This window comes from Anomaloglossus baeobatrachus, chromosome 2 (assembly GCF_048569485.1).
Source record: "Anomaloglossus baeobatrachus isolate aAnoBae1 chromosome 2, aAnoBae1.hap1, whole genome shotgun sequence".
In the NCBI taxonomy this organism is placed as follows: Eukaryota; Metazoa; Chordata; class Amphibia; order Anura; family Aromobatidae; genus Anomaloglossus; species Anomaloglossus baeobatrachus.
Genome location: NC_134354.1, coordinates 99,392,675 through 99,407,778, shown reverse-complemented (window position 1 = coordinate 99,407,778; position 15,104 = coordinate 99,392,675). Strand labels below are relative to the sequence as shown.

General features: G+C 46.0%; 2 long non-coding RNA genes across 2 annotated transcripts in view; one reads left to right on the top strand and one right to left on the bottom strand.

Annotated features, from left to right (window-relative positions):
• The window catches only part of LOC142283900 (uncharacterized), a 75,649-nt gene extending 64,616 nt beyond the window's left edge, over positions 1-11,033 (top strand). Inside the window, exon 3 of the long non-coding RNA XR_012745480.1 lies at positions 10,463-11,033. This is a non-coding gene — a long non-coding RNA (uncharacterized LOC142283900). The remainder of the gene's footprint in view (positions 1-10,462) is intronic.
• The window catches only part of LOC142283911 (uncharacterized), a 79,225-nt gene that overhangs the window by 53,941 nt on the left and 10,180 nt on the right, over positions 1-15,104 (bottom strand). Inside the window, exon 2 of the long non-coding RNA XR_012745491.1 lies at positions 12,608-12,696. This is a non-coding gene — a long non-coding RNA (uncharacterized LOC142283911). The remainder of the gene's footprint in view (positions 1-12,607; positions 12,697-15,104) is intronic.

The window sequence follows — 15,104 nt, the reverse complement described above, 5'->3', positions numbered from 1 at the left end:
TGAGTTTTCAGGGTTCCTTTTACGCTGTTCAACTAGAAACACTAAAGGGGGCTTTAAACGCAGCGATATCGTTAGCGAGCGTACCCGCCCCCGTCATTTGTGCGTCACGGGCAAATTGCTGCCCATGGCGCACAATACCGTTAGGAGCCGTCACACGAAGTTACCTGCCTAGCGACGTCACTGTGGCCGACGAACCGCCTCCTTTCTAAGGGGGCGGTTCGTGCGGCGTCACTAAGCGGCCGCCCAATAGAAGCGGAGGGGCGGAGATGAGCGGCAATAACATCCCGCCCACCTCCTTCCATCCTCATTGCCGGCGGCCGCAGGTAAGCTGTAGTTCATCGTTCCCGGGGTGTCACACGTAGCATGTGTGCTGCCTCGGGAACGACGAACAACCTGGAAACAATCAACGATTTTTTGAAAATGAACGACGTGTCAACGATGGTCGATTTGGTGAGTATTTTCCATTGTTAACACTCGCTCGTTGGTGTCACACACACAACGATGTCGCTGACGATGCCGGATGTGCGTCACGGAATCAGTGACCTGGGCGATATATCGTTAGACACGTCGTTGTGTGTAACGAACGGGGCCTTAAGGGTCTGTCCGCATGTTGCGTTTTATCTTGCGTTTTAAATTGCACTGTGTCATTGACAAACTGAATGCTTTTGTTTCCCCAGGAAAGTCTATGAGAAATCACAATTTCCATCCGCACGTTTTGTTTGACAAATATTTGTTAAAATCTTTGACAAAAAAAGCAGCATGTTCATTATTTTTGCGTTTTGGTCACGTTTTCTCACCCATTGAAATGAATGAGGTGTTGCAAAACGCAACCAAAATGTTAGCTGTGCATTTGCACTACGTTTTGGATGCATTTTTGTCAACAAAAACGCAGGTCACCAACTTTTCTCTATTCTCTCTCCCTTTCTCTCTGTCTCTCTCCGCTTCATACTCACCAATCACTGGTGCAGCGCGACTGTCATACTGCTCCCATGGCCTCTTCTGCTTCTGAAAGTGCCGGCCGCTCATTAGGCTTATTTCATATTCACTGCTTCTCCCACCCACCGGAGCCTATGATTGGTTGCAGTCAGACACGCCCCTACGCTGAGTGACAGCTGTCTGACTGCAACCAATCACAGAAGCCATTGGGCGGATCTATATCGTACAATAAAATACATAAATAATTTTTTTAAAAAACGGCATGCAGTCCCCCTCAATTTGATACCCAGCCAAGATAAAGCCTCACAGCTGGGGGCTGGTATTCTCAGGCTGGTGAGACCCATGTTATTGGGAACTGATAGCGGCGCTGTCCTGCACAAGGAGGAGGATTAGGCAGGGGAACCATGTACTAGGGGAGGAGGCTGTATATAGATGAGAGGAGCCATGTACTAGAGGAGGGGGCTGTATATAGACGAGAGGAGCCATGTACTGCAGGATGGGGCTGACAGGAGTGATGTACTGCAGTAAGTGGCTGTATATAACGGGATGAGAGAGATGTACAGTGCAAAGCATGACAGCAGAACCAAGATCACCCAAAGGAGACTTGCTGTGAGACACTACACACTTAAGATAGTTTATTGGAGCGTGCCATTTATATATTTTATGTTTTTCATACAAGGCTGTATAACACAAGACGCGACCCCCATTACATCTCCAGGGTCTCTCCCGGATTTCTAAAAATGCAGAGTTTTTATTTACTTTAACATCTGTCACTCAACTTTCTCAGAATCCTTAGTGGCTGATCCTCCGGCTCTAGAGCTGTGAATTCAGGGGAAACATTGATCGCACATTTGCTTTCTATAGTGTGATGCCCTGGCCTAGCCAGGTAGTCACAGACACAACATCATACACCCCCCTCCCTGGACAGGTCACACCAGTCACACATTAAATCCTTGTTGCCACCCTCCAGGGATGATGTCCACACCAGGTGGCGGCGGAGCCAGGCGGTTGACCCCGCCCACCGAGGAGTTCACAGGCCTAGAGGCGGGAAAACACAGTAGTCAGTCCAGTTGTGGGCAGTAGAGAGTGAGGAGTGAAACTGTTGGTGTCTGGGTTGGAGCCCAGGCACTTCCAGCAAGGTAGGCAGATGGTGGTGGCCGTCTGCAGGAGTTAGTGAAGGTCAGCGGAACCGTAGGAACGGGGTCGGGCGGTGGCCCGCTGGTACCGAACCGGGGAGCAGATTGGAGCCAAGCACCAGGCAGGGTACTCAGACCCCCGACTAGGCTTGAAGCCCACCTTTAGTCAAATTTACTGATTGCGGTCTGGACCTCAGGGGTTCATTCCCACCCAAGTCCCGATTGAAGGCAACAGCCCAACCGTTCCGGATAAGCGCCACCTCCAAGGACCAGAGATCCACAGAGCCAGTGTCTGCGGGCAAACAGGCTCCTCCGGCACGTATACGCCGGGGAGCGGACTATCGCTGCCCAGGCATTGGAGTCAAGATACAAAACACAGGTGCAGGGAAATGACAGCCACCATCAACCCATCCAGTGAGAACACCGTAGCCGGCTGCGGGCCCTGTCCATCCAGCCATTTGGTTTACCAGAGACTCTGTCCATCTGTGTCTGAGTGAGTACACCTGTGCCATCCGGCACCGCGCTGCACTGCACCGCGACCCTGCACCCTGCCAAAACCCATCCTACGGAACCCTCCCTCCTACCGGGCCCCGGGACCAATAGCCCCAACCCACGGAGGGGTCAACACCTAGCTGCTCCCCGACATCGCTCCCGGGAAACCCGTCACCAGCAGCGGTGGTGCCCACCATCACCACAACCCGTGGGTGGTGTCACGAACTCTATATATCCCAAAACGTCCAATTCCTCCCCTTTTCACTTGTGAGCGAGGAGCGCTGCTCGAGCCCCGGGTCCGGCCCACTCGAGCCACCGAGGAGAAGGCACCGGATCCGAGCGCGATCTCCCCGAGCAGCCCCCGCGACGGGGAAACTGGCCCCCCGCCCCCGACAATAGCACTAAAGGGGGCTTTACACGCTGCGACAACGCTAGTGTTTGCTAGCGATGTCGAGCGCGATAGCACCCGCCCCGGTCGTACGTGCGACATTTGGTGATCGCTGCCGTAGCGAACATTATCGCTACGGCGTCACACGCACATACCTTGTCAGTGACGTAGCTGTGACCGCCGAACAATCCCTCCTTCAAGGGGGTGCGTTCGGCATCATAGCGACGTCACTGTGGAGTCACTAAGCGGCCGGCCAATAGAAGCGGAGGGGCGGAGATGAGCGGGGCGTAACATCCCATCCACCTCCTTCCTTCCACATTGCCGGTGGATGCAGGTAAGGAGATGTCCGTCGTTCCTGCGGTGTCACACATAGCGATGTGTGGTGCCGCTGGAACAACGAACAACATCGTACCTGTGGCAGCAGCGATATTAAGGAAATGAGCAATGTGTCAACGATCACCGTTTTTAAACGATTTTTCGATCGTTGATCGTCGCTCCTTGGTGTCACACGCTGCGATGTCACTACTGGCGCTGGATTTGCGTCACTAACGACGTGACCCCGACGATATATCGGTAGCGATGTCGCAATGTGTAAAGCCCCTTTAAGTCCTCTGCTTTGTAACTAGACAAGAAAACTGAACACTGACATCTGTGCGCCACAGTCATGAATGGTTTAGATGATGACAGCCGGGCCCCAAATAGAATGTTCATGTCTGTTCTCCTTGTGGTGACATCAGAGGTTTATAGCATCATGAAATATGCAAATTACATCTGACCACACCCGATGACTAGTAAAGGTGCCCCACCCACTTGCCTATGTCATCATGTTGTGATGTCACAATGATCAAAGGCTCTAAACAAACCGCTCCTGGGAGCTTTACAGCCATTTGCCACTTTTTTTTACTATAGAGGCAGGACGATAGAGCCGAACTATGGCAGCCAGAAAGACGTAAGTGGAGCTCTGGGAATACAAACCTGGAGCCCTGCAACAATATTACTTTCTTATATAGGACAAAGGACAAGAACGAGCCTTTGGATTATAAACCGTGGAGCCCTGCACCCTTATTGCCTTTTTGGAGAGAAACAGGATAAGAATGCTACATTTTTATCAGACTGAAAAAAGAGCCGATGAAGGACAACCCAGGACCATGATGTGAACCTGGTGACGTATACCCCTCCCCTGCTCTGTATCTGCTAATGTCATGTAACCCTTTGGTGACATTTTAATCAAGGCTGGTGTTTTTCTATACCAACCTTCATGAAGTGCCCGTTGAAATAAGATGCACAAAATTAATTTCCTCTTAATGAATTTGACTCATCTTTTAAAGGGAATCTGTCAGGATGTTTTTGCCACCTAATCTGCATAAGGTAGGGGCAGAGATGCTGATTCCAGTGATGTGTCAATTACTGAGCTACTTAGTGTAGTTTTATTACAGGACTACTTGGCGTACTACCAGGTAGTCCAGCATATGCATGAGCTCTGTATAACTGCTAGATCAGCAGAGAAAACATTGATTTTATCAAAATGACAGCAAACAGCTCAGTAAGTGACACATCACTGGAATCAGGGTCTCTTGTGACTTCTCCCTGTATCTTCAGCTCCTTGGGAGACTCATATACAGGGTGCAGTGTAAAATATGCAAAACAATTAGTGATTTTTATTTTATGAGCTTTCTGGTTATAAGTCATGTGAAAAATCTATGTGTAAATTATTTTTTTTTCAGAATTTTAATTCATTTGTTAAAGGGGTTTTCCAGGCTTGAGGTAATAGTCTGCAGTTGCTCTAGGTGTCAGCACCTGAACACATGTATGCAAGTCACATACTTGTGGTCACATGACTGCCCGCTACTGGCGCAGGCGAATCTTCACAGTGCACAGTGCAGTTCCTGTTAGGATTCAAAAGTCTGTCGTTAACCTCAAGCCTGGACATCCCCTTTAAGACAAAAATTACATTTTATTAAATATTAAATATATTAAAATGATTGTCCACGACGGGAAATCCCTTTTAAAGTAAATAGTTCCCCTTGTAAAATTTCTGGTGCAAATTGCTTGAGGAGTGAACTCTTAAGAGGGCTTTACACGCAGCGATATTGCTAGCGATGTCGCTGGTGAAAACACCCGCCCCCGTCGTTTGTGCGTCACGGGCAAATTGCTGCCCATGGCACACAACATCGCTAGGACCTGTCACACGGACTTACCTGCCTAGCGACGTCGCTGTTACCGTCGAACCGCCTCCTTTTTAAGGGGGTGGTTTGTACAGTATCACAGCGGCGTCACTAAGCAGCCGCCCAATAGAAGCGGATGGGCGGAGAGCAGCCGAAAGGAATTGACGACCACCTCGTTGCCGGAGAATGCAGGTAAGGTGTTGTTCCTCATTCCTGGGGTGTCACACGTAGTGATGTGTGCTGCCTTAGGAACGACGAACAACCTGCGTCCTGCAACAGCAACGATATTTGGGATTAGAACGACGTGTCAACGATCAAGGATTAGGTGAGTCATTTTGATCGGTAGCAGTCGTTCTTACGTTTCACACGCAACGACGTCGCTAACGAGGCCGGATGTGCGTCACGAATTCCGTTACCCCAACGACATCTCGTTAGCAATGTTGTTGCGTGTATAGCCCCCTTAAGGCTGTGTCCCCATGATCAGGGTTAGCAGCGTTTTGGATACAGCGTGCTCCAAAATGCTGTGTTGCACAGTACAAGCATAGTGGATGGGATTTCTAGAAATCCCGTGCCTACTCTGCGTCCCGCAGTAAAAACTGACCTACAGTGCAGCTTTCCTGAGCCGCAGCATGTCAGCTGTTTACTGCAGAGTAGCAAGTGTCCTCCATAGGGAGAACACAAGTGAAAGACCGCAGTGCCCTGAACCCTGATTGTGGGAACGTGCCGCTGCCGTCTCCTGTGTTCTCCCACAGAGGAGACTCTCTGCCCCAAACGTCAGGACACGCTGAGTCCAGGACACAGCGAGTCCTGATCAGGGGCACGTACCCTTATGTTATTACAGTACAACAGGTCTATATATTATATAACTTGCAGACTAATAATGGGTGATGTCAGCTATGTAAACCAAGAAAACATAATACTAATTAAGAAACCCAAAGATGACTTTTTATATATTTTATTCCGGTCCCTTGTTGGCTTTTGTCTTCTGTACTTTATTGGATTTTGTCTCCTGGTAATTTGTATCATTTCCATTTGTCCTTCTTTTAAAATTGTAAACCTAAAAATGCCATAAAATATCTGTTTTATGTTACAATGAGCTCCTTGAATGGAAACTTGGGTGAATGTATACGAATTACATATAAAATCATGATTGTGTATAAGGGAGTCCAACTAGGTGTGTCAACAGTCATTTGTGGACTGAAGACAAATGATAGGGTATTATACACTACACCCCAGGTACACGCCCCATGATCCCCTATAGATAATATTTCTTGTTGTCTTATATACGTATATATGTATTGTTATATGTGAATTTCTACTAATAACACTGAGTGACTGAAACCTCCACGTTTCAAAAGTGGACGCAGGATCAGACCTGTGGCGGTCGAGTGGGACCTTGTCACGATCACTGTGGAGTTAGTACAGTCCGCGCCGGTGGTGCTCTGAATACCTGATTTTAAGAACTGGAATATCTGGATATAAAGAGGCGGAGTCCTTGGACTTTATCTCAGCACTTCAGGTCTAGGAGTGTGAGGGAACTTTTATCTCATCTTGTCTTGTACATTCTTCTTGTCTGTTGCTGGAGACAATGTCTTAAGTACTGAAGTAAATTAGGGGTGCTTCACACATAGCGAGATCGCTATCAAGATCGCTGCTGAGTCACGGTTTTTGTGACGCAGCAGTGACCTCATTAGCGATCTCGCTGTGTGTGACACTGAGCAGTGATCTGGCCCCTGCTGTGAGATCGCTGCTCGTTACACACAGTGCTGGTTCATTTTTTGGACCTTGCTCTCCCGCTGTGAAGCACACATCGCTGTGTGTGACAGCGAGAGAGCAACGATCTGAATGTGCAGGGAGCACGGAGACGGCTTCTGGCAGCCTGCGGTAAGCTGTAACTAAGGTAAATATCGGGTAACCAAGGGAAGCCCTTTCCTTGGTTACCCGATATTTACATTAGTTACAAGCACCGCCGCTCTCACGCTGTCAGTGCCTGCTCCCTGCACATGTAGCTGGAGTACAGATCGGGTAAATAAGCACAGCGGTTTGCTTATTAACCCGATGTGTACTGTGGCTAGGAGTGCAGGGAGCCAGCGCTAAGCGGTGTGCACTGGTAACAAAGGTAAATATCGGGTAACCAAGCCCTTGGTTACCCGATATTTACCTTAGTTACCAAGTGCAGCGTCGCTTCCACGCGTCGCTGCTGGCTGGGGGCTGATGACTGGTCGCTGGTGAGATCTGCCTGATTGACAGCTCACCAGCGACCATGTAGCGACGCACCAGCGATCCTGACCAGGTCAGATCGCTGGTGGGATCGCTGGAGCGTCGCTAAAGTGTGACGGTACCCTTACTCTTGAGTGCTATTATCAACAGATATGTTATATCTTATACTAAACTGCAAGATACCGGATTAAAATATTTCACAAGTTCTAATATTATATTGGCTAAGTGTCTGCATGTCAGTTATATGACTGGAGATGAGTGAACCCAAACTGTAAAGTTCGGAGTTCATACCAGACACAGGGTGTTCAGGGCTCGAACTCCAACACAGACTTTTAAAAAAAAGCCTGTGTCTGAGTTTGAATGCTGTTCATTTGCTAATAAAGTTTGTTGAAAGGCTGCAGTGCAACCAATTAACAAACTTTATTGCATGGGGAAGATGCCTGTATGCTGCTGTGAACAAAATAAATAAATTAAAAAAAAATGGAGAGGGCTCCCCCCTATGTTTATAGCTAGCCAAGGCAAAGCAAAGCAGACAGCGGAGGGTTGGTATTATCAGGCTGGGAAGGCCCATGGTTATTTTGTCCTTCCCAGCCTAAAAATAGCAGCCCCCAGCCACTTCAGAATTGGCACATGCATTAGATGCACCAAATCTGGTGCTTTGCCCAGCTTTTCCTGAGTGCCCTTGTGTGGTGGCAAGCAGATTAATACTTTTGGGGCTGATGTCAGCTGTGAATTGACAGCTGGCATCAACCCCAGGGGTTAGTAATGGAGAGGTGTCAACTTGACACCTCCATTACTACCTCGGCTGAAAGAAAAAAGTTCATGGATGGCATAAATGTGCCTTTTGTGAATAATAGAATATTGCAGGTTATTGTTTTAGATTTTGTTATGGAATGTTGATCCAGGGAACTAGTCTGATTGCCATACGTGGAGTCAGGAAGGAATTTTTTCCCTAATATGGGGCAATTAGCATCTGCCTCATGGGGTTTTTGCCTTCCTCTGGATCAGCACATTAGCTTTTAGAATGAACTTGATAGACTTGTGTCTTTCAACCTTAAAGCTATGAAACTGTCTTTGTATTGAGGCTCAAGGGTGTAGGCCGGGGTTTCTTTGGGACCAGCATTACTGGAGTGTTTTGCTCCAAGTCTATCCCAGGAAGCCTTTTTGAGCTGATGTCCTTAGACAGATCCCAACATTTAGGGGGAGAAAAGCTTTAGTTAGTTAAAGGGGTTTTTCCATGAGCAAACTTAATTTTAGCATAAATTTAAATCAATATATCTTGGAATAATAATAATTTCCAGAATTGCATGTAATAAAAAAAAAATGTTCCTGTGGTGAGATAATCCTATATATGTGCCCCTGCTATGTACTGTGTAATGGATGTGTCTGACCGTACAGGGACATAGTCTGATCATACTCCTAGGCAGGGGAGGACTTAAAAATCTATGCAGACATTACAGCACAAGATCACAAATTATTCTTTCTTTGAGGAAAAAGTGAAATGTTTTACCTCACAAAAAGAATCAGCTGTGATCCTGTTCAATTGATTAAGTTTAACTTTATTCGTGGGGAAACCCCTTTAAGGGTGAATTAAAAGCAATGCCACAGAAAGATTTAGGGTTTTTTTCTTGCTATATTGAACTTTCGAGGAATTATAATTCCTTTTTCTGAGGCTTTGCATTTAATTTTAGGTAGGGACTCGCAAGATAATGAGGACCCTTGACGTGGGTTGCGAGCTTGTATATTTTGGCCAAAATATTGACCCATGCCACATAAATTTATTATATATTTTTTGAATATTACATCACTTTTTTTTTAAAGGATGTAGCCAAGCCCATCTATGTTGGCATTGTAAACTAGGGTGTCTGTGATTGTGGGGTGCACTGACAGAGTGCTGGGCAGCTCGCCTAATCTAATACTATGGGCATCACTAATAGCTGTAAGCCAGGCACTGTGCACGTCATGTGTGTGACCAGCCCCCTATTCAGGCCTTCTCTGTGTGCAATGTTAATACTGAGCAATCACCTCCTCCATGATTTGGCAGGTTGTGAGTGGTTGTCTCATCAGTGTTTTGCATCTGTGTTACCTCCATATTTATCAAGGAGGGCTACTCCATCCGGTTACTGCATTACATTCTGTGACCTGGGCAGGTGAATACAACAGTATTGTTTTTGCTATATTGAACTTAGGAAATTTTGGGAAATTTTAATTTTTCTGTGGCTTTGCTTATATTTTTAGCATAGGGACTCACAAAACAAGGACCCTTGACGTTGGGTTGTAAGCTTGCGTATTTTGGCCAAAATATTAACCAATACCTCATATATTTATATTTTTATGTACACGATTCTCGATTACAGCCAATCCCATCTATGTTGGTCTTGTAAACTATGGTGTCTTTCCCAGTGGAGTGCAATGATAGAGTGCTGGGTAGGGTGTCTGTCCTGGTGGAGTGCAATGATAGAGTGCTGGATAGGGTGTCTGTCCCGGTGGAGTGCAATGATAGAGTGCTGGGTAGGGTGTCTTTTCCGGTGGAGTGTAATGATAGAGTGCTGGGTAGGGTGTCTGTCCCGGTGGAGTGCAATGATAGAGTGCTGGGTAGGGTGTCTTTTCCGGTGGAGTGTAATGATAGAGTGCTGGTTAGGGTGTCTTTTCCGGTGGAGTGTAAGGGCGACTTTGCACGTTGCAACATCGCACGTGCGATGTCGGTGGGGTCAAATTGAAAGTGACGCTCATCCGGCGTCACTTTCGACATCGTTGTGTGTAAATTCTAGATCATACGATTAACGAGCGCAAAAGCGTCGTTACCGTATCATCGTTGCAGGCTCCGACTTTTCCATAATTATGCTGCCGCGACAGGTACGATGCTGTTCCTCGTTCCTGCGGCAGCACACATCGCTGTGTGTTACGCCGCAGGAGCGAGGAACTTCACCTTACCTGCCGCCGGCGGCTCTAAGGAAGGAAGGAGGTGGGCGGGATGTTTACATCCTGCTCATCTCCGCCCCTCCGCCGCTATTGGCCGCCTGCCGTGTGACGTCACTATAACAGAGAACAGTAGAGAGGAGTGATAATGCCGCGCCAAAAATCACTATGAATATCAGATTAACGTGTCTTTATTATTGGCATAGGTCTACGCGTTTCAGGAGCTCTACTCCCTTCTTCAGGACCGACAAGCATAAAAGAAACATCAAATCTACAACTGTGACAGCAGACATACATTAAATAGCCGCATTGACGTCACCAGAACCATCCCACTTGGAAAAAAACGGGCGGGAAACAACGAAGCAATGCAGTAAAATCATGACATCATGGATGCATTTATAAAACTAAAAATAAAGATATAGAGATATATACGTACAAAAAAATCACATGAAATAAATAAAATTTGTTCAAAAAATGTGTGCATTTATTGTGATGCGTGTGAGCAAAAATATATCTAAGGATGTGAATTATATATAAGATAGTATGTGTGTAGGGACCAGAACCCACATATACTTGTAATTCATGTGGCACGTTAATGATATGCAAGGTAGAGAAGATCCAGTGTAGCCACCAAGGCATGTGTTCTTTTTCCATAAGAAAAAAACATAACCAAAAAGAACAGCTATGGAGCAGGAGGTGGAGCGATCTATAATAGAATTTGAAACTAGGGCAGATATATGTGGATTTATCTCACTAGAAAGAACCAGGAATGAGGATAGTGGGAAAAGTGTGTGAAACCGCTACAGATCCTCATCACTGACAGCGGTTCACCAAAGTTCAATAGCGTGGGAAAAAAATCCACCGCGCCTGCGCCGAGGATATGTATCAGGGGCAAGCAGGTTAAAGGAATTCATAAGCGTGGGAAACAAGACAGGGCGCATGTGTGCTACCCGACAATAGAGATATGGTGTGTGTCAACATATAAGGAATAATAAAACAGATGTGAAACATAGAAAAATGAAGGTGGAGGTGAAGACTACCTTCCGATAGCCCTGACCACCTGATCATGCATGTAAACATAAAATAGAATCACCGTCCTCGCAGAAAGCCGGGAACTTGGACAAGTCTGTGTACTAATACCGCTAGGTATAGCACTGAGAAAACCCGCTACCCCAACCAAAGGGCAGGCTAGATTAGGACTGGATTGGGATATATCATGTGAGAAGAAGAAAGATAATAAATATAACGGAAAGGTATAAAAGTGGACCAGAATATATGTTCAGTGTACAGAGGGTGTTGGCATAAAACAATGCTCATAGAGAGGTATCAATATAATATTATTACACTAAAATTGTACTCATAAGACCACATAAAAATATTTTAGTATAAATATATAAAAATATATACTCATAAGATCACATAAAAAATATATATAAAATATATATATACACACCGTAGCCTATAAAATGCCAATATAAAAAATTTGATAATAAAATCAGAAGTAAATTATATCAAGGGGGGGAAAACCTGACAACATTGTCAAAGGTATAAAATAGATATAATAAAACAAGAAATTTAAAAACAATACATCATATATCATACTCAATGGAATAAATCAGTAATTTCATTAAGACCCCAGGGTTTAAGGGTGTTGAGTTTGTATATCCAAAAAGTCTCTTTTTTATTTAGGACATTTATTCTATCAGGAACGTGTGAAGGTATCTGCTCAATAGGGGTGATTTTGAGTGTAATTTTCTTTCCATGGACTAAAGTTGCATGCCGTGATAAACCATGGAGCATGAACCCCACTTTGATGTTGGATCTGTGGGAGTTCATGCGATTATTACATGGAAAGAAAATTTTATCCCACAGACACAACATCAAAGTGTTGCAATGCGTAGTAGTAAAGGGGTAAGGGTCACAATGCCAGGTGCAGCAGCAGTGGCACAAGGAGCACAATGCCAGGGACAGTATCAGAGGAGCACAATGACAGGAGCTGTAATCAGGGCCGGACTGGCCATATAGCAACTCTGGCAAATGCCAGATGCAGAGCCGGCTCCAGGTTTTTGTGGGCCCTGGGGGAAAGATTCCCAGTGGGCCCCTTTAATAGATACCACGATTCATGATTAGAATATAGAAGTAGCTAGGGGTTCAGCTCAGGGGGGTAAAACATCAGAGTGGGCCCCTAACAAGATAACCATGATTACTACAGTAGCGCAGCCTAATCGTGGGTATAGTGGAACCTCGGCAGATGACACTGATATTACCACTGTATGGTGACTATATAGCGGTAGATATCGGTGCTGCATGACATACAAGAGATCACAGTACAGTTATAGATGGTGACTTACAGCTGATGTTCTTTCGGATGGACTTATTCACTTTTCCCATCTTTTCTATCTGGTCCAGGCTGACATAACTTCTTCCAGGAAGAACTCATCTGCAGAGATTACAAAAACAGACACATTTGACCTCACATTTCCGACCCCGTCCCATCTATTCCCAACCTGCACAAACTCCTCATCCTCCTGATACCCCAATACTGAGCCGCTGCTGCCGTATGTGTCCTTATTACCGCACCAGCTATGTGGCACAAAAAACGTGCCCCTCTTACTGCCCTACATACCGTGTTTCCCTGAAAATAAGACAGTGTGACTTTTCGGACTTACAGATTCCAGTTCCTGTGGTCTGGGAGTTTAAATATCTGGGAGTAATTGTCAGCCCAATCCCGAAGGATTTCCAGGCCCTAAATCTGGAACCCCTGTTATAGCGATTCAGAGCAAAAGTGCATACCTGGTGCCGTTTGCCGCTATCAAATATCGGCAGATCCAATTTAATTAAAATGGTAATGATGCCACAATTACTATACCTTATACATAATTCTCCAGTGTGGATATGTAGGGAATTTTTTGTAAAAATTAATACAATATTCCGGGAACTTATTTGGAAGAAAAAGCAAGCTAGGATTCGACTGGAAGTGCTACAGCGGGGAAAGGAGGAGGGAGGACTGGCGGTACCAAACCCATATATATACTATATAGCCTCCCAGATGCAACATCTGAGGGGTTAGGGCAAAGAAGGAGGGTATGATACCAGTGGTGATATAGTGAGAGAGGGATCAGTATGGAAGTACCCAGGTTGCCGGTTGGATGTGGGACAAAGACAGATAAATGGGGCACGATATCCCACACTGGCTATGATATTCCGGGTGTGGGACAGGGGTAAGTCTCTTTTGGGGATAAGCGGACCTACGGAGCTCTGGCCACTGTGGCAGAACCCCGACTTGCCAGAAATTAAAAAATTAGTAGGGTTCAGAGGATGGAAGGATAAAGGGATCCATTTAGTGTCACAAGTACTACAAAATAATACTCTTAAAAGCTTTGAACAACTGAGAATGGAGTTTCACCTTCCGCATGTCTTCTTTTATCAGTATTTGCAGCTGAGACACGCTGTCAGGTTTCCAGGTTTTCCAGTTCTCTTTTGAATGAGCTTGCCCTCGGTTAACATGGAGTTTACTGTTCTGTTGCCCTACTTCCTGTCCAGCTGCTTAAAAGGCCGCCTCTAAGCCTAGTCCAGTGCCTGAGTATACTGCTTGCTGTGTGCTCCTGCTTTGCTGCTGCTAATCCTGTTTTGCCTTTGGATCCTCCTAAAGACTACCGACCGACCGACTCTGGACCTTACCCGGTTTCTCAAGCTGTGCCCGGATTCCGTCTGCCATCTTCAGTCAGCACTCTGCCCGGTTCTCTCTGGTTCGTAACCACTCTGGACATTCATCCCGTACGGACACTCCTGGACTTTTACCGCTTGCCCCTTGTGTTCCGGCTGCTGCGCATTTAGACCTTCCGGGGTGATTGCCGGACAGTCCCTGTATAGGGGTTCGCTCTGGTGGTCTCCCTGGGGGAGTCCGGTGCGTGGCCCCGGGAATTCCCTTCGCTCCGTTTCGGGAAAGTATTGTGTGTATTTGTACCGCTGTGTTTTCCGTTGTGTATCTACCGTGGTTACATATTATAAAATATCTTGTACCAAGAACTCGTCTCTGATTGTCATTGCCCTACGCTATCGAAATCCTCAGAACATATATAAGTATTACACACGCACTGGAAAGACAGGGGAGGACAAACCCGGTAACAGTGACACATAATTAAACATTACATAGGCTGCTTACATCTGAGTCCTCTAAGGGTCTTATTTCGGAACTATATAAAAAATTACTACCTGCCCATCTGGAAACACATCCATTGATTGTTAAAAGCAAATGGGAACGAGACGTCGGTCCCCTGACGGAAGGCCAGTGGTCTGATATATTGGAACAAGTTCCTAAACTGGCGGTATCGGAGTGCCAAAAGCTGTCTCAAATATATCTCATCCACAGGGTATATAAAACTCCCAGTCTACTATTTAAGATGGGACTCAGACCAAACAAACAGTGTGTTAGGTGTGGACAGGATGATGCCCATTTGATGCATGTTATGTGGGAGTGTGGACACATTGGTGATTTCTGGAACCAAACCCTGGGACTTATAGATCAAATATATCATATCATAATACAACCGTCGCCCCGCCTGTGCCTGTTGAGTCTGTGGGAAGGAGAAGTGGATCCGGATTCTCCAACAGCTCTGGGAATAGCCCGTATCTTGTACCAAGCAAGAAAGCTACTTGCATATCACTGGTTAGACCCTCTACCACCAACATTACCAGAGCTCAAAAACAAATTAAATAACGTCATAAGATTGGAAAGGGGAGTTTATTTAAAAAGAAAAACATTGAAAAAGTTTTACAGCATTTGGCGGCCATGGATGGAGTTGCAGGGCCTACCCTCTAGTGCACTGGTTCGGGATGCAATGCTGG